Source organism: Paramormyrops kingsleyae, chromosome 1 (genome assembly GCF_048594095.1).
Source record: "Paramormyrops kingsleyae isolate MSU_618 chromosome 1, PKINGS_0.4, whole genome shotgun sequence".
Lineage (NCBI taxonomy): Eukaryota > Metazoa > Chordata > Actinopteri > Osteoglossiformes > Mormyridae > Paramormyrops > Paramormyrops kingsleyae.
Window position 1 is genome coordinate 64508701 of NC_132797.1, and position 23167 is coordinate 64531867.

General features: G+C 42.3%; 1 protein-coding gene across 2 annotated transcripts in view; it reads right to left on the bottom strand.

Annotated features, from left to right (window-relative positions):
* LOC111856128 (immunoglobulin superfamily member 3-like) overlaps positions 1 to 13624 on the bottom strand; it is a 90006-nt gene extending 76382 nt beyond the window's left edge. The window contains exon 1 of one of the 2 annotated variants that reach the window (XM_023835845.2): positions 13343 to 13624. The gene's annotated coding sequence lies outside the window, so the exon portion shown is untranslated. Of the gene's footprint in view, positions 1 to 5967; positions 5992 to 13342 lie in introns of those variants that run through there. The other variant, XM_023835855.2, reaches the window with a different exon arrangement.
* Positions 13625 to 23167: the final 9543 nt, after the last annotated feature.

Below are 23167 nucleotides of genomic sequence, written 5' to 3' on the forward strand. Positions count from 1 at the left end.
CAAAGACATAACTGTTCGACACGTTTTGATAGCATTTAGTTAAGTTTTCAGTGCTACAGATTGAATTACTAAGGAAAAATGGTCAACTTTTTAGCCTTTTCCACAACTAGTCAGCGTACACGTAACACAATCTGGAAAACATTACACAGACCTATTTTTTAAATATAAAATTACATATGTATATTTATTTTGCCTAGTTATTTTATTCAGAACAACCAGCATGGGAGAACAGTACAATATCTAAACATAGTTGTGTACACTGTACACTGTCACACCACACACTGCATCTTTGAGGGTACTTGTCACTGGGGCTGTATCCTGAAAAGTCTGCCAGTTGAACCCTAGCTATAGTTAAATGTACCCCTTTAAGGTACAGAAATGGACCTTATTTCTTGCGCGTATTACACGTTTAACTGTACGCGACAAAGACATAACTGTTCGATACGTTTTGATAGCATTTAGTTAAGTTTTCAGTGCTACAGATTGAATTACTAAGGAAAAATGGTCAACTTTTTAGCCTTTTCCACAACTAGTCAGCGTACACGTAACACAATCTGGAAAACATTACACAGACCTATTTTTTAAATATAAAATTACATATGTATATTTATTTTGCCTAGTTATTTTATTCAGAACAACCAGCATGGGAGAACAGTACAATATCTAAACATAGTTGTGTACACTGTACACTGTCACACCACACACTGCATCTTTGAGGGTACTTGTCACTGGGGCTGTATCCTGAAAAGTCTGCCAGTTGAACCCTAGCTATAGTTAAATGTACCCCTTTAAGGTACAGAAATGGACTCTGCAGAACATTAACAGTGTACTAAAGAAGTTACACGGATTTCAGGTTTGAAAGCAGTTAAGACCAGTGAATGTTATATTGTAAAAAAAATCTGAGAAGAGGGGAAATCCCTGAAGACAAGTGGAGGAGGATCACACAGTTTTAGGGCCGTTAAAGAGCAGAAAACCCTGAGCTCAACGAGTCTGTGGTAATATAAAACATTATAAAACCATATAATATAAAACAAGGAGAAAGGGTCTTGGATTGTCTGAACAAACAACCAAATTATATGTGAGGAACAGTCGTAAGCTTGCGTTCAGGTGATCTCTCTTACCTATAGCCAGTCACATGGCTCCTTAAATAAAATTAAATAAATAAATAATACTTCTTATTGATCCCCATGGGGAAATTCCTCCCCCAACTTGCTCTCAGTAGATGAGAGCAAGCTGGCAGCAAAGGGCAGCCACCTGATGTGGCCCCCAGGGAGCTGGGGGTTAAGGGTCTTGTTCAAGGACCCACAGATGTGCCAAGGCTGGACTAGCACCGGCAACCTTCCGATTACAGGTACAGAGGTTTAGCCCAATGAGCTACATGCTGCAACGCCGCTATATAAGGAGCACAACCAATCATAAGACACTGCTTCACAAACCAATAATTAAACAGCCTGGACAATTGAGAGCAGGGTAATTCATGGCTGTATAGTCATCCCAACATTTGAAAAGTTAATTCGAGTTTTATGAACATACCAGGCGTAATAATTGAATTTGACAATGGTCTTTAAACAGCTCATTAGAAAAATGCTTTATAGTCACCAACACAATTTTCAAAAGCGTGATATGAGATTATGAGGTATCTGGTCAGTTAAGGGTGTTTTATATAAACAAAATGGGAAGTTGTCTGGTAGCTTCTTTCATCTTCCCAAGTTGGGGGGGGGGTGGCTGGGTGAGTGTGAGAATGGAAATTGTATTTGAGGTGAGTCGGATGTCAGGGAGTGCTGAGAGCCCAAGGGGGGGGGGGGGGGGGCATCATCATTGCTTTAGTCTGAATGTACAGCTCAAGCACCCAAATACTTGGAAAGGAGTGCCTATAAGACAGAGTCCATGATCTGAAAGTCGTTGGCAGGGGTGTCCTTAGAGATTTTAGGCCCCATGAAAGCATATCATGTTGGGCCCCCAACCCAGACCAATTATATTATGTTCCAAAAGTTTTAGGGTCCCTCTCGCTCAGGGGCCCTTGGAATCACCCTAAGTGACCCTCCCCTTGCACGGCCCCTGGTCAGTGGTGCAAATCCTGTGGTCAAGCAAAGTAGTTTCACCATTGGGCCCTTGAGCAAGAATTTTAACGTCATTTGCCCTGGGACTGTCTGACCCTACTTTCTCAATTGTACATCGCTTACACAGCACTAACGGTATAAGTAAAAATGTAAAATGTAAACATGTGACCATGATGGAAGAACAGCTAACACCCATACAGGTATGGACGGGGTGACTCTAGAGCGTGTAAAATATATACCCCCCCGCACCTCCTCCCCCCCAGCCCCGTGATGCTGTACCTGGAGTAATAATCAGGTCTCCAGTTCTTTCAGAAAAGATCCACAAATCCACAAAACTTCGAGGAGATAACTAGAGTTAAATCACAATCTTTTTTTGCCGCATTTGATGTATTTCAGAAAATCTCCAAAGAGAGAACGTGATGAATTCATCGAATGAACCTGCAAGGTAGTTTTGCTTGAGGGGGAGAGATTTGTTACACTCCTCAGAGCTCATTTGCATATTTTCACTGCACATGTCAGCATCTAAAATGAATACATCTTTTGTTTTGCCTTTCCAGCATATGTGATCACTGGATCCTTCTGGAGCACATGACATGTGGGGTGGTGGGTGGGGGGGGGACGTGTCCTCTTGGAGATTTGGAAGGGAACAATGACACGGTAAACCCTGGAAGGAGATTAATTAACAAACAATGGGCTCAGTTCATTTAATCAAATCAAGGAAAAATCCTTGTTTGATGTATGTGGAATGTGCTCATATTCACCATCTGAATTGGAACACAGCTTAACAAAAATACATTGGAGCAATATTTGCTTTTTAACCTATTTTAATTGACCTTGTTGAACATTCCAGAGGAGATTTACTAAGAGCCTGAAAGAGCACACAAATGGACCTGCGGATGCATTTACGGAAGGTAAAACATGAATTGCAGAGCTGAATTTTAAAGGTTCACAAGTCAAACTTGTTGAGCCAGGACTGTGTGGATTTGTCATCTGTGTAAAAGAATACTGTATGAAAGTCTGTATTGAGCAAAAAAAAAAAATCTAAGCAAGAAATAACATAAACAGATAACTAAAAAATGAGTGGCACGGTTTCAAGAATACAGATTTAGGGAAATTATCAAGGATCCTGGATTTGTAGTCATTGTTCTTTCCTACATTATTAATTATACATGTTGATACATAACTTGAATTACTGTCTGCGGACTGTAAAGTCAAATATTATGCTGGCAGAGTGATGTTTTTAGATAATGTAACTGAGGAGAGCCAACATTATGAATGAAAGGGTGGCTGTTAACCTTGACATGACCTCACCAGGCCTTCCTGTCAAACGTGGAGGAGATCAAACTCCCGTGGGCAGGCAGTGAATGCGGGTGGGAGCACCTGAGCTTGTTTGTGCGCCTCCCTCATCTGTGCAGGGAACCGGCATTGCAGGCCTCATCACCCGCAGATACACTGATGTGTAGCATGACAACTCAGCGTTTGAAGTGCTGGAGTAGCGTGTCACACATAGGGACTCGTACCGACGGGAAAACGTAGCTCTTAACAACAGCCCTGCATGTAGGAAACTGTCTGGAGATGGTGCTTCTGGGGAGGAGAGCGCTGTTTCGGTGCTATTTCTGCACATACCTGCAATATATAGTAAATGCTACAATTGTGACTCTTCAGCTGGTTCCCAACAATTAGAAATGAAGAGGAGCAAAAAAAAAGCACCAATAAAAGTATCTCCGGACAGCTCTGCCTCTTGTGATTTGAGATGATGATGGGCTTTAAACAAAATGCGATTTAGTCTTCAGAAGTCTCATTGCCAAATGCATCATTGACAATGTTAAAGTAGCCCATTAACGTTCAACCAATCATGAAGGAGCATAAAATATAAACACAAATAGCTATACAATCAGAGTTTAAATATAGATGAGCCCAGCTCTGCCTCCTTATGTCCAATCCGCACCTTGCCGGAGTGCAGCTCCTCCTCCTTCAATGCTAGCCTTTCTTTCTCAATAAAGAAAGTAAAAGATTCAAAGTGAACAGCTTAATAAAAGGTCTGTTTTGCACTGAAAATAATGTTGTTCCATCAGCTTTAATGTTAATTTTCATTAGTCGCTCTGATTTCTTGAGTGGATGAGATATTCCTACATAATGGCTTGATTTCTGTCCTGTTTTTTGTATTCAGACATGTTGTTTATTATGCACTTGCCAAAACTTAACTCAAGTACTATTTAATCATGCAATATGTACAGTACCATGCCATATATGACAGGTAATAATGCAGTGGGACAAGTGTAAACATTTTTGGCCTGTTGCTATGGTTACAGCAGTTACAGCTAGGCCTTGTGGGTAGTCGGTGATGCTGGTAGCTCTTCAGATGGGGTGCTGCAGGCCGGCCGATCTGTGAAGTGTCATGCTCTCCTCAGCACTCCGTTTTGCAAAGCCCACCGGCTGCCCCCCCCCAGCCCCCCGTTCCCCTAAAAATAGAGTTGTTTTCAACATTTCTCACTTTCATCTCACCTTTTCCCCCGCTTCCTTACCTGAAGGTGTAACAAACATTCTTTTTTTTTTTTTGCTTGCAACTGACATGGTATTACAGCTGTGAAATGAGATTAGCTCCATCGCCAGTTAGATAAGGTAAGTCCAGGACACATCAGGCTGAAATGTGTGCATAAGGCTACAAAAGAGAGTTTGTCAGCGGCTAATCTGCCATAAGCTTTATTGTTAAACAGGAAAACGTGCTGGAATGGGAGCCTTTTCTCATTTCTGCTTACAACTGGGTAGGATTTAAGGTGACAGACAGAGGGAACATGCCGAACCTCTAACATAAACATGGCCAGAACCGTGCAGCTAATGCAACGTGCAGCTTTCTGCAGGTTCCTGAGCTTATATTTAAAGACTTAGGTACATAGAAACTGGCTTTCAGTTTAATAGGATGCTCCTATGTGGGCTGGAGGAAAACATACCCAGTTTTCCCCCTTGCCGTTCTGTCAGTTCTTGGTTTTTCTGTCAGTTTCCGGCCTGTGTCTGGGTTCAGAGCTGGGGGCCCATTGTAACCTACCCACAACGCATGCTTCAGCATAGAGCCAGTGTTTCATGTGATGTGATCGTATGTTCAGACGCATGTTTACTAACACTCAAACCACGCATTTGTGTGGCACCCCCTAACCTGTTGGCCACAGAAACTATATAGTAAATAAACATTTATTTAGGAGATGCTGAAGAAGCGTGTTCTGCTAACTGGGTAACTAGCTACAATCTTCTGACTCTACTATCTAGCTGATTATTTAGATTTGTACCATCTGGGGTGGGGGTGGGGCTTAAAGTGAGTATTTGTGTGCGGCCTCAGAAACTACAAACATTTGTTTTACATTTATTTGTATTTAGCAGAAACTTTTGTTCAAAGTGATGTACAAATGAGGCAAATAGCACAAAAGGTTAACATGTTGACATGGGATAAACCAGGCACTTCAGTGGTTCCAAAAGTAGATTTCGGGTGGGGCAGACAAATTCACAGGTAAAACACTGTTCAGGACTGTGGTAGCTTGGAGGGTAAGTACGCAGGTTGGTAATTTTTAATTTAGTGATCAGTGGTCATTGTTGACACACCACGGCAAAATGTGTCCTCCGCATTTAACGTATATGTGACGTCGTGACATAGCAGGGGGCAGCTAATTCAGCACCCAGGGAGCAGTACCTTGCTCAGGGTACCTCAGTGGTGCCTTGCTGGTCAGGTATTCAAATCAGCAATCTTTCAATTACGAGTGCGCTTCCCTAACCATCAAGCCACCACTGAAGGATACTAGTCTCTGACCTAGGAGTGGTCTTGCTCTATGCTTGAGAAAAGCTCCATAACCTGGTGCTTCCAGCTGCATGTGTTACATCCCAGACTTTCTAAGCCTCCAGGAAAGGTGTCACTTACCACATCACTCTCGATGTAGCTACGGGTCACACATCAGACTACGTGAGAGGATCATGCCGTTCGTCTCTGCAAGTGACAATATCAAATGAAATCGTGATTATGACACTCAAGGAACATTCCGGGCTTGATGTATAGCCAACTGAAATCCTGCCTTATCATATTATTTCCGTGTGCTGTGAAGATGGCAGCAGGTGGTATCGTGATTAAGGACACGGACCTGTGGAAACGCTCTCAGGGGACTCACCAAATGATGAGCGTTGGCTCTAGTTAAAAATTAACGGTTGGATGTGTCTTACATGCGACAGACGAGAGAACATGAGATGGCACAGATGAATGGCTCTTCAGTGGGTATACACGGAGTTTGAGGTTTTCCTCTCCTCCTGAATATCTGAAGGTAATTCTGGTCGGTATGTCACCATGCTAAAATTAGGGCACTGTTCACCGTATTCTCAGAATGTTTAACGGTAGCCCGAATAAACTGAGGTGAATTTCTGCAGTCAGTCAGGGACTAGCATAGCAAAAGTAAATAAAAGTTTTGTCAAAATATTTGTGAAGCCTGAGTCAAACTTCATCAATATTTTTGTTGGTTTGACTAGAGCCAGAAATTAATCAGATGGCAGAGGACAATTAAAGCCAAGGTGTTTTTTGTTTAATTAGCAAGTGATAACTTGAAGACTCTTGTATTTGTTCAAAAGGAGATGAAATGTGATAATTTCATTGCCGTTGAGGAGTAACTGAGGAGCACAGGAAATAAACTTCACAGTCAAGAAAACAGCTTAATCAAGTCATTAGCTCAAGTGACACATTACACGCTCATGCTGAAGTTGCTTGTTGCTTCGGTAACAAGGCATACGACATATTATTGTTACAATCGCCTCCATGGCACAACAGTGGCATTTAGCCATTGTCAGAAGAGAAGAATTTCTACTAGCGATGACACATTCAGCTTCTAATTAAACACATGAAAGTCCAAATTTACATCCACCAATACAGTGATTGTGTGACACTTGTTTAGCATTTGGTTTTATCCAAAGCAATGTACAGCTGAGAAAATAGGGTCAGACTGTTCCTGGAGACAATCGGGGTCTGCTAGGGGCCCAATGATGAACCAGCAACTTTCTGATCACGGGCCTGTAAATCCTAACTTCAGCTATACGCAGCCACACACTTGTGGTACTTTCTGAAAAACCGCTCACGGTCATCTGACTCTGAAATTCCGGAAAAATTTAGGATATTTGAGGAGATGATAATTAAAACTATGTTTATTCATAAATATGTGTATTCATAAAAATGTGTGTGTGTTTATATCAGTTTCTATGTAAAAGGTTAAAAAAGGGGACAAGCCGTGATCTTACAGCAAGGATATCGCTGTCACCGAGGGGACAAGCTCCGCAGGTTTTGACCTAGAAAAAAGAACCATGATCCTTTCTTGTTTCTTCGAGTGACGGCGTCTAGCCAGGCCATCTGGTTTGGGAAAGATGCCGTGTTTCCCGTCTCTCCCGCAGCTTGGCGCAGGCCATGATGCAGGACATGTAGCGCGTCGGCACTGATGTTGACGTTAATGAAATCTGCTCAGACCCCTTTTTCTCCATCTCCGTTCTGACGCTGTCAGCAGTTTGTCTCTGTGTGAGACTTTACTGACAGTGAAGGGGAGGGGGAAGGATTTCAGCCGGCTCTCTTTGGCATACGCTGAATTAAACATGAACATATTTTTGCAATGTTTTAAAAGGGAATGATGGCATTTTTTGGTTAGCTTGTTACCCCCCTCCCCCACCCCTTGCAACTTTGGGGCATAAAAAAACAGTCATGAATTCTTTAAAAAACCTTGGCTTGTGTCAGTGGACAGTTGGATATCAGAGAAATGTTGGCTCCTGGTGCTGTATATTCTGCTGGAAGTTGGCACCATCAATACATAAGTTTGACCAGAATAATGGTGCTACTCAAAATTGAGAATATTATATATGATATAATTAAATTATACTGTGACCCTGTACTAGATAAACAGCTATGGAAAATGGATGAATGGATGGATAATTCACTTTCATAAATTCTTAGTAGTTTACTCATCACTCTAATTACTGATATCACTCTTATTCTGTCAGTATTATGTTCTCTGATTTATCTTTTTTCTACATTTTGCTCCTTTGGAGAACCACAGAAATATGATCAGTGGAAGAGATATTAAACCATAATTTAAAAATTGCATTGATCTGAGAGAAAAATTTAATTCAAATTCAAGTTTCCTTTTTAGTTAGATTGGTGACACCTCCCAAAAATCTTAAGCCGCCCACAGTAGAGCTGCTCCTGAGAGCCGTTTATGACATCGTGTGGTTGCCTTGGTGATTTCTGTGTCACACATCTCATACTTGCTTTATATAGGGGTCTGAATAAATGCCTGCTTTCTGATGAAATCTCAATGGTTTTGAATTGTAATTTGGTTCATACTCACCCTTCTTTTTCTCTGGGGTGTGTCAAAGGGAATCTGCCCAGGTTTTTCATTGATGTTTCCATAGAACATGTGAAAGTAACTCATAAAATGTAAACACTCCACAGCGCCATGGTTAGGAAGAGAACTGAGAGACTAAATGAGCTTAAAGGTGCTTAAAAATAAGCTGTAAGTGCAAAATATGAATATTTAAATCTAAATTAATTATTCTAAGTCTGGGTGCCTTTAAAAACCCACAGAACCCAATATATTTCTGCAAATCCATCTAGAAAAAAACAATGGAAACAAAATAATTTTCCCAGCTCTTCAGATAAATCCTGGTCACATTAACTCTTTCAGCACACACATATTTCCTAAATACACAACATTTATTCAATAAATTAGGAGAATAAGTGGATTGGAGGTCTGTAGAGATAAAAGCTCTCTCTCTCTGTTCCTGAAGTCATTGGAAGAGCCTGTATATGCAATCAAACATAAATAAAACAAAACCCAAACTCTAAAGACTCAGCAAAATCAAAGTGGCCCTTTTCCACCTTTCCCCGCTAATAGCAGAGGCAACCTGCCCAGAATATCAGCACTGCAAGCCCCCATAATTGGGATGGGGAATTTCTCACTATTGCACCATTTAGAGCATTTTTTCTGCTTTTGTGTCCCTCTCTTCCTGCATGGAGATGCTAGGAGGACCCTGGCCACTTTCTTTACGCAATTTAAAAATCCCTGACTCTGTCAGGGCTGGTGATCACGTGACTGTGCTCCACAGGCCCCGAGCCCCGGCGTGTTGATGCAGAAGTATAAAGCTTTCGATTTTAAGGCATTGGAGCCTGTCACTTTAGAGATGGAGACTTTGGGAGCCTGTTGCCAAGGGACAGAAAGTGTCTCATAACTTCAGGTCTATATGTCATCTTTGTAACGGAATTGCCTCCCACCACATGAAACCATGCACTGTAATGCGGGAGAGATCACTGTAATGTGACCCCCTTTTTGGATGGATGAATGAATAAATAGATAGATGGATAGATGGATGGATGGATGGATGGATGGACGGACAACTTTATCTCCAAGGAAATTGCAGGTTTACGGTTCCACTACACACTTTTAGTAAGTGAAAAAGATATTTAGACTTACATAAACAGTGACAATAAAAAAATTACGCGGTAACAGTACAAATAATTTCAGGGAAACCATTGCATGGAATTCCGTAATGACAGCTGAAAAATAAATAGTATTGCTAAGCAGGTTGAGGCCAGTATCTGGGTAATGTGGTGGCAGATGTCGACGTTCTACACCAGCACTATGCGTCTTTGGGAGGAAGAGGAGGATGATGCACCCCCCAATCTTAGAAATGGTGCTGTTACTCCATCCCTCAGGCTGCTGAAGTTCCTGGGCTCCAGTGACACGGATTCACAGCCCCCACAGCTTTGCAGGCTCTCACATAACGGCAGCAACACTGATGAATGAAAACGCAGCAGTGAACATCACTTATTGTTTTTCATTTTTTCCCCCAGAAGAAGTGGACTGGACATGTGAGGTTTTAGTTCGAATTTTGCCCTGCTAATCTTTCCCACACCATTATTCCATTATTCTGTAAATAGAAACAAACTGGGCTCTGCAGGAAAAAAAAAATCCTAAATGCAGGCTTGCAATAATACGTTAATACATTTCAATTTTTTCCAATTAAAAAATACCCTGCCACCATTAATTACATCAGTGCAATTATTAAATGCCCTAAAGGATCCCCTTGCATATGCACATGAATATCTTATTTTTTCTCCACCGAGCATAATTTGGTTGTGACAACACAACACATCCACCTCTTCCTATCTCTAGCCCTGGTCCTTCTGTCAGAGACATGCTCCCTAGTAAACTTCATCAACGGATTGAAATAATCTGGGAACTCGCAGAGGTCTGTTATAGAAATGGAGGGAAAAGGTGTTTTATGCGATAAAAACCCTGAAGTGAACACTTACACTCAGGAAGTGCTCAGCAGAGGCCTCTGAGCAACGCATTCCTGGTGCATTTAGCTAGCTCTTTAAAACCGACTTTTTTTCGTATTGCATCATCCAGCTGGAATGGTAATGAGGTAGCGGGATTCTGTCGCAAGTCTTCTTAAGAAGGCAGAAGAGCATCCGAGCACCTGCCTGAAAGCGGCATCCCTGCACATCACCCACAAGGCCGTGGCACTCGCGCGGTGAACAGAAACGTGTGTGGGAATCTCCCGGCCTCCTCCCCGGCACGTAAACGAATCAATTCACAGGGTAACCGCTCTGATCATGTGACTGGAGCGAGGCAGACGGTGAGCTTTATAATGCTGCTGGATGAAAAGCTGTTTATCACCATAGTGTGTGAAGTGAATTTGAAAAGCTTTCAAACAGTCTTTTTCTGTGTAGGCAAACCTACAAATTCATTTAATTCTCTGAAAGCATCTGATTTTCACCTTCATGTGCTGCTGGTTCTTAGTATCATATCAAAAACTGAATAAATGGATTAGAGAGTCAAGGATGAAGTGAGTAAGCCTGGTCAATGGGTGACCCCGCCATCTGCAACGATAGTTGTGTGACTCAGAGGGTTAGGAAACTGTACTTGTCATCAGAAGGTTGCTGGTTCAGATCCCAGGGTTGGCAGAATGATGTCACCGTTGGGCCCTTAAACAAGACCCTTAACCCCCAATAACTCCAGGGTCTGGCTGACCCTGCCTTCTCAATTGTGTGTGTGTTGCTCTGGATATGAGTACCTGCTATACATATATATATATATACACAGTATATTGTAGAAGTGTGGTGAATACAGATATGCACCTGATCTACTTTAACAGATGGAAAGAAACCGAACAAATAACAGGGGCAGAGAGAGCCCTTACAAAATAATCTGCCAAACTATATTGAGGCTCGGTTGTTTGTTCCCCTTTAAAGTCGGTGCTGTAAGGATGTCACCAATGTGTCCGTAAGGTGACAGGCAGATCAGGATCACCGATGGCGTCTGACACGCGGCTCCCGTCTCCCAATGCCTTCCCCACAAACGAGCTCTGACACATCATAGATTCTCAGACAGAGATACCTGCCAGCCTGCCACTCTCTCTCTCTCCCCCCCCCCCCCACCCCCACCGTTTGCCCATACAGCCGGAATTTGTTCACCCCTCATGCATGAAAAGCACCCCATAGATTTTTAAAAATATGTTGTGTTTTTGTGCGTACTCCCACGCGACCTGCCAATCTGTATATCAACACACCTTTAAGAACACTGCATACTGTACCTTGCCATGCTGGATGAGTTTAAAAAGTTCTGCCAAAATAAAAAAGAGTGCATTGTAAGGTAAAGAGTGTAAAGCTTTCTTTAAAGATAATATCTAAAGTTTCATACTGCCTGAGATATTTATATTTCAGTTATTTAGCAGTAAATTTTATCCAAAGCCACATGCATTTTTTTTTTAAAGTAGGGTCAGACAATCCCTGGAACGACTGCAGTTTAGGGGCTCTCTCAGGGGCACAATGGTGACACCACTCTGCCAATCCTGGGATTTGAACCAGCAACCTTCCAATCAAACCTGCTGAACCACGAACTACCCTCAAATGATACCTTTAAACCTTTTTATTATTCCATGTATTATTATAATCGTTGGCGCCCCGGGTTAATTGGGCGACATGTATAGCATATAAGAGAGTAATGTTCTGATGCATTGTGGGATAGGACACTCCTCAGAAAATGGAGATAAGTGGGTTCATTGGGCCATTGGCTTGTTCTGATCTCTGCTCTGTAGCATTAGCACCCAGAGAACAGTGACTTCTGCTGGAGGTTAAGATCATTACGGCAGGGATAGTGCATGCATGCATCACTCAGTTTAACCCGGGGGCTCTCGTAATCAGCTTTGATATTTTTCTTGTAATGTGTGGGATAGATATGTGTGGGTCACCTGCTCACGCTCGGCTCTTCGCATCAGCCGCCGCTAAGGGAACCGTTTGCATATTAATAAGAGGACTGCAGTAGGATGGAGCCACCACTGCACACAAAAGTCTCACCCTGGGCTCTGTTGTGTTTTTGAAAAATCCTGCCTTCCGCTGCATATTTTATTTATAGATTTCCTTTCATAAAAAGTTCATCCTTCCAACATTCATCTTTGAGACACATTTAAAGGTTTCAGGTTTAAATGAAGAATTGGCCCAAAAAAACACATTAATAAATCAGCAAACAAATGAATCTGTGGAAACATGACTTGGGTGCTGGGATACCGTCTGGAAAACCGGCGAGATAATAATCTATCACTGCTTTTATCTGCTCACTGCTGCCTCACGCCTCCAGGGCAGTGGGTTCGAATCCCATCCCCCTCGTATGTTGTGGGGTTTGCATGTTCCTCCCTGTTTTGTGTGGGTATTCCCTGGTTACTCTGCACTTCTTCCACAGTTCCAAGACACACATTCAGGCTAACTGGCGTCTCTAAATGACCTGTAGCGTATAACTGTGCCCTGCGATACACTGGCCTCCCATCCAGGGCGTACTGCTGCCTTGTGCCCTGTTCTGCCCGGAACAGGCTCCAGACTCCCAGTGACCCTGATAGGGATGAGCAGTTTGCGACTCTGGATATATACAACCAGTTACATTTTGATTAAAAATAATAATGTGAAGCCTAACACAATAATCTTGTTGTGAATTACAGCCCTGGCAAAAGTATTTATTTTCAGTCTGGGCTGAATGTCATAAACATATGCATGGGTATAGAGGTGTGTGAAAAAGATCCACAATCATATCCACTGTAACTTGTTTTTTTATTATCACAAGTGTGTTATATATCATGACATCTAAAGAACCATAACTCCCAAAAGGACTAAAGATAACGTCAGAATTATATATAAGCAGATGAATACGTTTAACGATCTTTAGGATAACACTACAGTTTTTCCAAAGATCCTGATATCATAGCTTAAAAAAGGGACTTACTGAATTTCGAAGTTTGTGCCACTGCAGGCTGCAACTCATCTTCATCTTGAAATACTTCAATTTTACAAATGGGGTATTCACTTTGTCGGGCATGCACACAGGCTGAAACATCTTGTAATTCACGCGGTATGCGAGGTTTTGTCTTTTTGCAAAATTTCAGGCACACTCCAATTAGAACATATGCGTCCTGAAACAAACCAGTTAAGCGTGTTTCAGGGCTCAGATCACCGCTGTCTTGCAGAATTTATTAGTCGGGATCCCGCTGCTTCATGTTGATGACGATTTATTGGTGAATAGGTGGTACGCAAACATGACCACCAGAGGGGGCTGTATGACAACCCTGACCGCCGTCGTCTGCACGGCTGGTCGGCCGTCATGTCGGATGCCCTTGATTTGACCGCTGATCAGAGTCATTCGTGACAACATACACGTCTCCTCCGTACCCCCCATTAAATACGTATTTTACTTTGGTCTGAGATAAATGTATTAGTACTATTATTGTTATTTTCATTTATATATGTGGGCTAAAATTGTGTGCACTGGGAACGGGGCGAATTTCAAACGTAACCACATTTTCTTGAACTCTTAACGAGGGTACGCCGGGTGATCGAGTCGTGGAAAACGAAGTTGAGGACAGAAAAAAAATCAAGTTCGTGGAAGCAGTACGATCTAAACAAGAAATCAGAGTTACATGTTTGTAAAAACTGAAAAATATGACTGCAAAGCATTGCATGAACAACTTGTGAATTTTCAAAACTGTCTTTTGTTTCTTAGTGCTGGTAATTCGAGGGTAATATCTGAAGGACATTAAGGTGAAATGCATCCCCCTCCCCCCCAACATAACAACTGGCCCCAGTCTGCCCACCCCCCTCCCCCAGTTGAAATGGCGTAGAACTGCCACTGGAGTCTTTCCTAAGACGAAAATCAGTTTATCAGAAGAAAGATCGTGGGGCAAACATTTCATGCCCTTTTCTGGACAAACGGTTTAAAATGTTTATTACGTTTGTACAAAATTACTAGTCAATAATAAGAAATACTGAATTTTTAAAAATGCATTTCAATCCAAGTTTTACAACACATAATTTAACACTAAATTTTAATGCCTTGAAAGATTTTTTTAATGTGAAGGTAAAATTGTAGCCCTTCTCTGGTATAACTACCATCAGAGTTCTTGTTTTCACTTCCTTTGACTTTTGGTGATGTTTCCAAGGTGATTTTTAATATGGAATGTGATTAATTAGTTAATTTGTTTTAGTCAAATAATAATGCTGATATATCTTTGGGGCAAGGCCATTGGGAAGGGAATGTGTAAATGCAATGCTCGTTTTACATACTTAGGGCTGATATTGACATTTACAGGAAAGTGAAACACAATGTCAGTACAGGAATAGGTTTCCTGGTAATTTCAGGGTAGGCCTAACTGACAAGGCCGAACCATAGAATGTGGACAGGATTTCATGCAAATGGACAGGATTTCATGCAAATGCAACTCTCACTCGCTCTCTCTCTCTCACACACTCACAATAACACACACACATACACAAAGCATCATCTGGCTTGAAACATATAAAGTGAAGAGATGCCACTCAATTAAATATTTACAGAACCAAAACGTCATTAAATTGAGTATATGTGTTGTGCCATCTGGCCCTTCATGGCGGTCGTTACCCACATGGTAACGTGTATGTGACCATGTCTAGCATGATATGAATATAAATGAAAGAGGGTTTATCTGTTTATCTGCTTCCTACCCCAGAATCTCTCAGCAGTCAGAAAATGAATAGAAACAACTTCTTCACTAAAAGATTGTCTACTTGCTTGTAAAAAGATAGTTATACTATTAAATATTTAAAAAGTGAAACTGATTAAATTAGATTAATTTAATCAATATGACAGCCTGGAATATACAGTGCAACCCCCTTTTTCTACCCCAATCTGTGAGTGTATTATTGCCCTCTAGTGTTTATTTGTTATATATCAACTGCCAAAAGGAAGAACACCATAATACACTGCAATCTTTTTCTCGAACGAAGGCTTGAGGCTGGATTACACATTATTTACATTTACATTCAAAACAAAAGTCCTCAAGGCCTGACACAAATCCAGTTACTTAGAAGACAAGACAAAAACACAGGTCAGGTTGGGGAGCGTGTAGTGGTGCAGCGTGTTGCCACACCCACCACATGACTAAACATCTCGGGATCCCAGTTGGTAACCCCCCCAGGCGAACATGTGGTCCAGTCCCACCCTCCGGAAATGACCGTCTATCTGCCGCAATTAGGTGTTACGTGGGCGGCCCCTTAGCCTGGTTTGCCGCACAAGTCCTTAGCAATGTGGATCCTACGAGCCAGATCACCCTGCCATAACAGACGCTCGCTCATAGTGCAGATAATGTGCCTCATTTCGATTGAGCAACCGCTCATTCGACACAAAGTCAAACCAGCGGTACCCAAGGAGTCTCCAAAGAGACACAGTACTGAAGGAGTCCAGCCTCATTGGATAGCATCTATGTCTCGCAGCCATACAGCAAGACAGGAAGCACCAGGACTTCCCAGTCTCTCTACTGACTTGAATGTCACTGCCGAGGTAAGTGAACCTCTTGCTGTGGTCGACATTCTCTCCACAAACAGACACAATGCTGGTGGCTGTGCCCAGGAGGTCATTAAAGGCCTGGATCTTTGTTTTTATCCAGGTCACTTGCAAGCCCAGACACTCAGACTCCTCACTCATTCTCTCAAGAGCCCCAATCAGAGCCTCCATTGACTCCGTGAAGATCACAGCATAGTTGGCAAAGTCAAGATCAGTGAATCTTTCTTCACCAACAGATGCCCCACAGTGGCTGGAGCCCACGACCCTGGCCAACGCCCAGTCCATGCGAGCACTAAACAGAGTAACAGAGTTGTGCGCAAAAACACACAAAAACCAAGAAAATAACAACTCATTCTCCCTTACACCTGAACCTTGATCATTGACCAATCTCTGTTCTTTTTAAGAACTGGATTGGATTTTTTTTTCATTCACAAAGTCCTTGATCATCAAGTGCAAGCAAAATTCAGGGGTTGGACAATGAAACTGAAACACCTGGTTTTAGACCAATAATTTATTAGTATGGTGTAGGGCCTCCTTTTGTGGCCAATACAGCAACAGTTTGTCTTGAAATCACAGATACAAGTCCGGCCAGAGGGATTGTGAGCCATTCTTCTTGCAGAACAGTGGCCAGGTCACTACGTAATACTGGAGGAGGAAAACATTTCCTGACTCACTCCTCCAAAACTCCCCAGTGTGGCTCAATAATATTTAGATCTAGTGACTGTGCAGGTTGTGAGAAATGTTCAACTTCACTTTCATGTTCATCAAACCAATCTGTCATCAGTCTTTCTTGTATATTAAATGCATTATCATCCTGATACGTCATCATCTTTAGGGTACAATGTTTGAACCATTGGGTGAATGTGGTCCTCAGAAAAGTTTGGTAGCCCTTGGCAGTGATGCACCCATGTAGAACAGGTAGTGTGTATTGGAAAGGCTGAGGTATTGTAGCCCAAACCATCACTGGTCCAGTGCACTCTGGGTCCACAACATTCTGGATAGTAAGTCTCTTTGGGGCTTTTGCATATTGTAACTCTCTTGGATGTGGGAAAGAAAGTGAAGGTGGACTCATTAGAGAACAATACATGTTTCACATTGTCAACAGCCTAAGATTTGCGCTGTTGGCACTATTGAAACTGATGACTGGCATTGGCACAAGTGACCAAAGGTTTGGCTATAGAAGCCTGACCATGAATATTAACCCTGTGGAGCTCCTGATGAACACTTTTGGTGGAAACAGGAGAGTCGAGGTGCACATTTAATTCTGCAGTGAGTTGGGCAGCTGCAGGTTTATGTTTTTTGGATACAATCCGGGTTAGTACCTGGAAATCCCTTTCAGACAGCATCCTCTTGCGCCAGTTACTCCAGTTAGATGTGGTCTGTCCTTGGTGGTGGTATGCCAACATTACCCTAGATACTGTGGCTCTCTGTACACCAAAAAGATTTACTGTCCTGGTCACAGACACAGCAGCGAGACACGCACCAACAATTTGTCCTCTTTTGTCCTCTGATATGTCTCCCATTATTGTGTGTGGATTGCAATATTTTATGTACATCTGTTTTTTTGTTCTGCTAATTCAACCCTCAGACTCTGCTCTTATTGATGGGATGTGCAGTGAAGATTGGCCATTAGGCTGTGCATATATAGGCATGAAACCACAAATACTCTTTTTGCCAGTATTTCATTTTCATTGTCCAAACCCTGTATGTCCCCTTAAAACCCCGGAGTATCACCCCTCCCCCATTCATTTCATGATACTCTGATCTGAAGCACATTTAAAAACAGGAGTATGATACAATGGCTGAAAGCCTCCTTAAGTACCCCTCAGAAGGATCACGATCTCCAGTTAAACATGGAAGCATTCACATCCATCCCAGTACAGTTCAAATATACTTCTCTGAACTTTCACATCGAAAAGATTTCTTTTAAACAAACAAGTACAATGCACATTTCTATAATTTAATGAATATAATAAAATAAGTTCTTACAAGTCTCTTCCCAGCGGAGGCATTTCTGGAATGTTCTTTTCAGCAGCTTAGCAAAAAGATGTTATCATTAGCCGTTAGTGTTTAAAAAAAAATCCAATGATAAACAGACATGCCAGACCTGATAAGATTGTGAAACCAGTTAAATATTATTGCAACTTTTTGGGAAATAAAAAAACACAAGCAACTCATGAATGCACGTTCAGCTATAAAGTCTTCCTTAAATTATATAGTCGACTTTGTGTTTTCATTGAAATTATTATTGAGTCTGTCTCCTGGCATTCTTTCTTACCGTCTTCCCTTTTTCCGGTTTCATGAATTTTGTAGAAATGATATATAATAGATCACCACACACTCTTGCCAAGTGCTTTAGGGTGGCTGATGTGAATGGTGCTATACAAAATCGATTAAATTGAAATTAATTGATTTTAGTTAGTTATTAATGAGTTACTAAACCGACAGCGCATGAGTCAGTCAGAAGAGGAAGTGAATCATTTTTATTGCATGCTTCTACACTTAATAATGGGGGTGGCAGGCTGGCTCATAAGGGCCCCTTTTTAACCCCTTAGACCCTGCTTGCCTTTGACAGGAGCGAGCCATTAAGGCAGTACAGCAGTGAAGACAGAGCAGGTCAACGTGCAGCTGAATGGAATACCACTCCATTAAAAGCACCGCAAGGATGTAATATGTGTGTACATTTACTATGAAATGCTAAGACCCAAACGTTCATTCATTCATTCTCTCTCTTCTCTTCTGCCTAATAAACACAGCTTTTTACATTCACATGTCCCAAATAACCACATCCCATGGTAATACACCCTGAACAGATTAACTTCTAATTAACAATTAATCAGCTCCAGGTGCTTAACAGACATGTCTGCTGTCTTCTCGTCTTCCCTCCATACCTTCCTATTTCGTACCGAATTTTGGGGAAGATGCTGGTAGCTATAATTAGGTAAACTCGGAAAGGGAATTTTGAAGAAGTTTATGATGGAAAAAAATTTCTAGACAGCTCGGCTGCAGCAACTCGGATTCCGCTTTGCCAGGAGAACAAGTTTATGCTTTTCCAGGGTGAAGACGGAGAGAAAAGCCAGAATGAGCTGTCAGTGGTGGCAAACGAGGCCAAGCTCATGTTGTGGCTAACATTCATCTCCTCCTTCTCCTAACCAGAGCTGGCTTTAATAAAAACCCAGCAAATTAGCAAACTGAAAATTGCTTTGAAAGAAAAAAAAATCAGATAAATGTTAGAAGCAGTGGGGTAATAATGGCACATCTGAAAGATGTACACAAATGTTTATTAACCTACTTTCCGACTCATAACAACAACTGAAAGATGTACAAAAATGACTATTAACTTACTTTCCTGACTCACAGCTAGTGATTCTGTAGGGCACTGTTTAACTGGTGGGTCAAGACCCAAGTAGTGTACCATTTTAGCTGGACCATTTTCATTGGTGTTTGGTAAAAATACACTTATATATTTTAAAAAACATTTTTTACAATGTATAACTTTTTGGTTTTCTAAAAGGACATGAACATACTGTGCTACTGTTACTGCACAATTTTTTTGGAAATAAATTTGGGTCATGATTTAACGACCAAGGAGTAATGTGGGTCCTGAGGCTGAAGCAGTTGAGAAGTGCTGCTGTAGTGGGCTTTGGTCCCATGAGGTTCCGGCACTCGATGCTCCCCCAGGCTGGTTGTGGCACCGGCTGCACGCTCTGCTTCAGGCCTGCCTGCCTGCCTGCCTGGCCTCCTTACCGGATAGCGCCCCATGTTTCCCACGTCTGTCCCCCCGGCCCACCCTCTCACCCGCTGACGGCAGAGGCGCGGTCGGCGGTCAGCAGCGTCCGGTCCTCGCTGTCGGCTGGCCAGAACACGACGGAGCGAGAAGAGCCGGACGTGGCCATGATGATCTGGCCCCCGGGGCGCACGTGCGAGACTACGTCAGGGGGCCCGCTCCCAATGGACAGGATGGAGAGGGGAGATAAATGAATGGACCGAGCAAGAAAAGAGAGATACAAAAAAACCCATAAGACCTTACACGGCCTCCCGAAACCACAATGCATTTCTATTTTTTTCATTCTCAACATAAGCACCGCAAAGTAAGATTTTCAAGGTCAGCTGGATGAAAAAACCAGACCATCTGTCCTTTTCTGCTACCCCGGGGATGTCCTGGAGAAGGAGGAATACAGGATCTGACCCCTTTGCGGAGGGAGAAGTACATATATGTGCATGCATGTTACCCTAATTTATCCCCAAAAGTGAGCAGCTGCACTGGATTTATATTTAAGAAACAAGTAGCATTTTCTTATTACTTCCTGCCAGCTATGGCTGGATAATTGCAAATACAATACTTGGATTGGCACCTGATTACTTACCAACATGTGAATCATCCATACTATGACTGTTAGCCACACTTAGCGGCCATTGTACATTAAGTGCTTGTCGCTTTGTTTCTGTTTGCCTGCCCAGCCCCCAAATCACATGACCCACCTCTCAGCACTAACTAGCACACCACTGATCACACATGTACAACATTCAGGGATTTCAGCTTTCACACAGATCACATGACAATTCACAGAGGGTAGGTGTTGTCATGACAACTTGCTGGACAGGGTTGCTGGGGCACCACTCCAGATTATGTCGTTTTCCATGACGTGTCATTGAACAGTTCTTCACTGTAACGTACTTCATGCTCATTTGCTTTCTGATTTATGACATATACACATGCAGGTTTCTTTTTGAGGTGACCATTGACCTCTGACCTTGTTGTTGGCAGAATCAGTACTCAGCAAGATGCTGGCCCACAAACTGAGAATAACATTACTGTCACTTTACATCGCAAACTCCTTGTCAACACTTCGGTCACACGCCAGTGACACTTTGTCAGAGTGTCTCCTTCCTGGAACATATCTGGAGGGCTGTAGTGGGCTCCTGCATCTCATTTCAGGGAAGCGATCCCCCCCTTTCCCATAAACGTCTCTGCCAGATTCTCCTGGGAATGTAACCCGACCCAAACCTTTGCACACATTTCAGTGTTGGGATTAGTCAGGGTTTATTTAACCTTAAAAATCTCTCCCTGAATTTGCAAATTCACCAAGGTTTCCCCTCTGTGGTGGATTTTTTGTGCGAACACCTCAAATGGACAGGAGATTCTGAAAAATGAGCTCACCCCGTCACCCACTAAACCCTCACAAACAGGATTTATTGCTCATCTACTGTTGGTCCTCTGTGATCAAACACATTATTTTGGTAACACTTTCCTTGACACAGCACAAACAATATAGCATTATACTATTACTTATGTATTAATTAACCACAAGCCAAGTCATAGTTACATACTGAATTCATGTTAATTCATCATTAGTGAATCATGAAGCACCAGTATCAAGTGGCAACTATATTCATGATTTGTACTTCAGTAGTAACTAAATTATTATTTATATATTAGTATTTGTGCCCCATCAAGTAAAGCATTACAATTATATTTAATATCTCCCACTAAAAAAACTGTAGGTCTATTAGAGAGGGAGATTAAGAAGCTCTGATGATAAACAGTATGGATTCCTCCAGGGTCAAGAATATTCATTTGTTTTCAATGAACCTGACTGTTCAAAGATCATATCAAACATAAACGCTGACATTTCATATTCATACATCTGACACAACAATCGTACTGACGCTTTTGTCTTTTTTCAATGTAAATAATGTACCAAATTGCATAAGGCTGTAAAACCAGGCAGATGGCCTATAAGACTGATTATATCGTTTTTGATCTCAAACTCGCAAGTTAACTCTTAGCAGAGAGGGCAAAAAGGAAATTATTTATAAATATTGGCCTCACGTGATGTGTTGTTATGAAGGATATAACTATGCAAACATTCATACTCAATGAGCCGAAACCACTCAGCCTTCTTCATAAGCCAAACCCATCTAGATTATCTTGTGGTTGCAACACCCAGTTGGAAGTTCATTTGAAAGAATGGCCCATGGTTCAGCAGTAGGCTGAGCATGTCACATGATATACAAGTTCCGCCCCGTTACTCATATACGGACAGCCTCTGTTCATGCGAGTCCACTCTAATTCAGCCATCGCTTTACATTACTGCTATTAATACCAGCTCCCTGCCCCAGAGCCTTCCTAAGCACACCACCTTGGGAGGAGTGGCTCTAGACCAAACAATGTGACAATTGTGAAATGTGTTGTGTGTTGAATACAGCCTGGTAGCAGAACCTTGTATACAGATGCTTTAAATCTTTAGCATGTGCATTGATGGAAGATGGTGGGGTCTGGGCCTCAGGGGCACAGTGACAAAGCCATACAGAGTCATCTCCCACCTGCCCCCCCTTGTCTGCCCCTGGAGAAGCACTCCATAAAAGGCCTTGGTATGCTCTGCTAGGCTTTGCTGCACTAGGGCAGGGATGACTCTCCTCTCCGGGGTAAGTCTGTTTACAGGGTTTCCATGGGGAGAATGGTGTTGACATCACAGCTGAGCACGAATGTCGCTCTGCCTCCTTAAGTTCACACACATCACCGCACTCATCAACTTACACCCTTGTTCGTTTGCTGGGTGTTGAGGCGCAAATAACAGCACCGGTTAACCAAACTCAATTCTGAACTAGTATTAAAAAAATTTAATTAAAAAAAAGCACTGTACCTTACCTTTGTGACCGAGGGATCCCAAGCATCTGTATCACAAAGCAGGATTTCTCGCTCTACCAGATAACTTGTCGAATTTAAGGCAGACTAGGCTAAATGTCAATGAAGATAAAGTCTGTTTAAACTGGGAGTACCTTAAATCTGACAAGTTATCCAGCTAAGCAAGAAATCCGGCTTTGTGATACAGGCCCTAGGTGCTTGGGATCCTCAGTAACAATGGTGAGGTACAGCCCTACACAACAATCCTGTCAAACATGCAAATAGACCTGGAGCCACAGACACTCAGCCGTTGGGTAGCCTTGATATTGGGACTGGATTCCCACAATAAAAATGTTAACCTTTCATAAGAACATACCTATGTCTTTGTGGTGATTTAAGAGCAGAAACATGACCGGTCCATAGCAGGCAGAAGTGGGACAGGGACTGCAGTGCCAGGAGCTTGTAGTGAGGCACAATATCAGACCATCGAGTCCCAAAAAGGGAACAAAGAGGATCAAGAGCAGAGCGGATTCCACTGGGCCAAAGGGAAGGTGCCAAGAATGAAGGAGATGGTAGTGCAGTGAGGTGTAATCGACAAGCCACACACA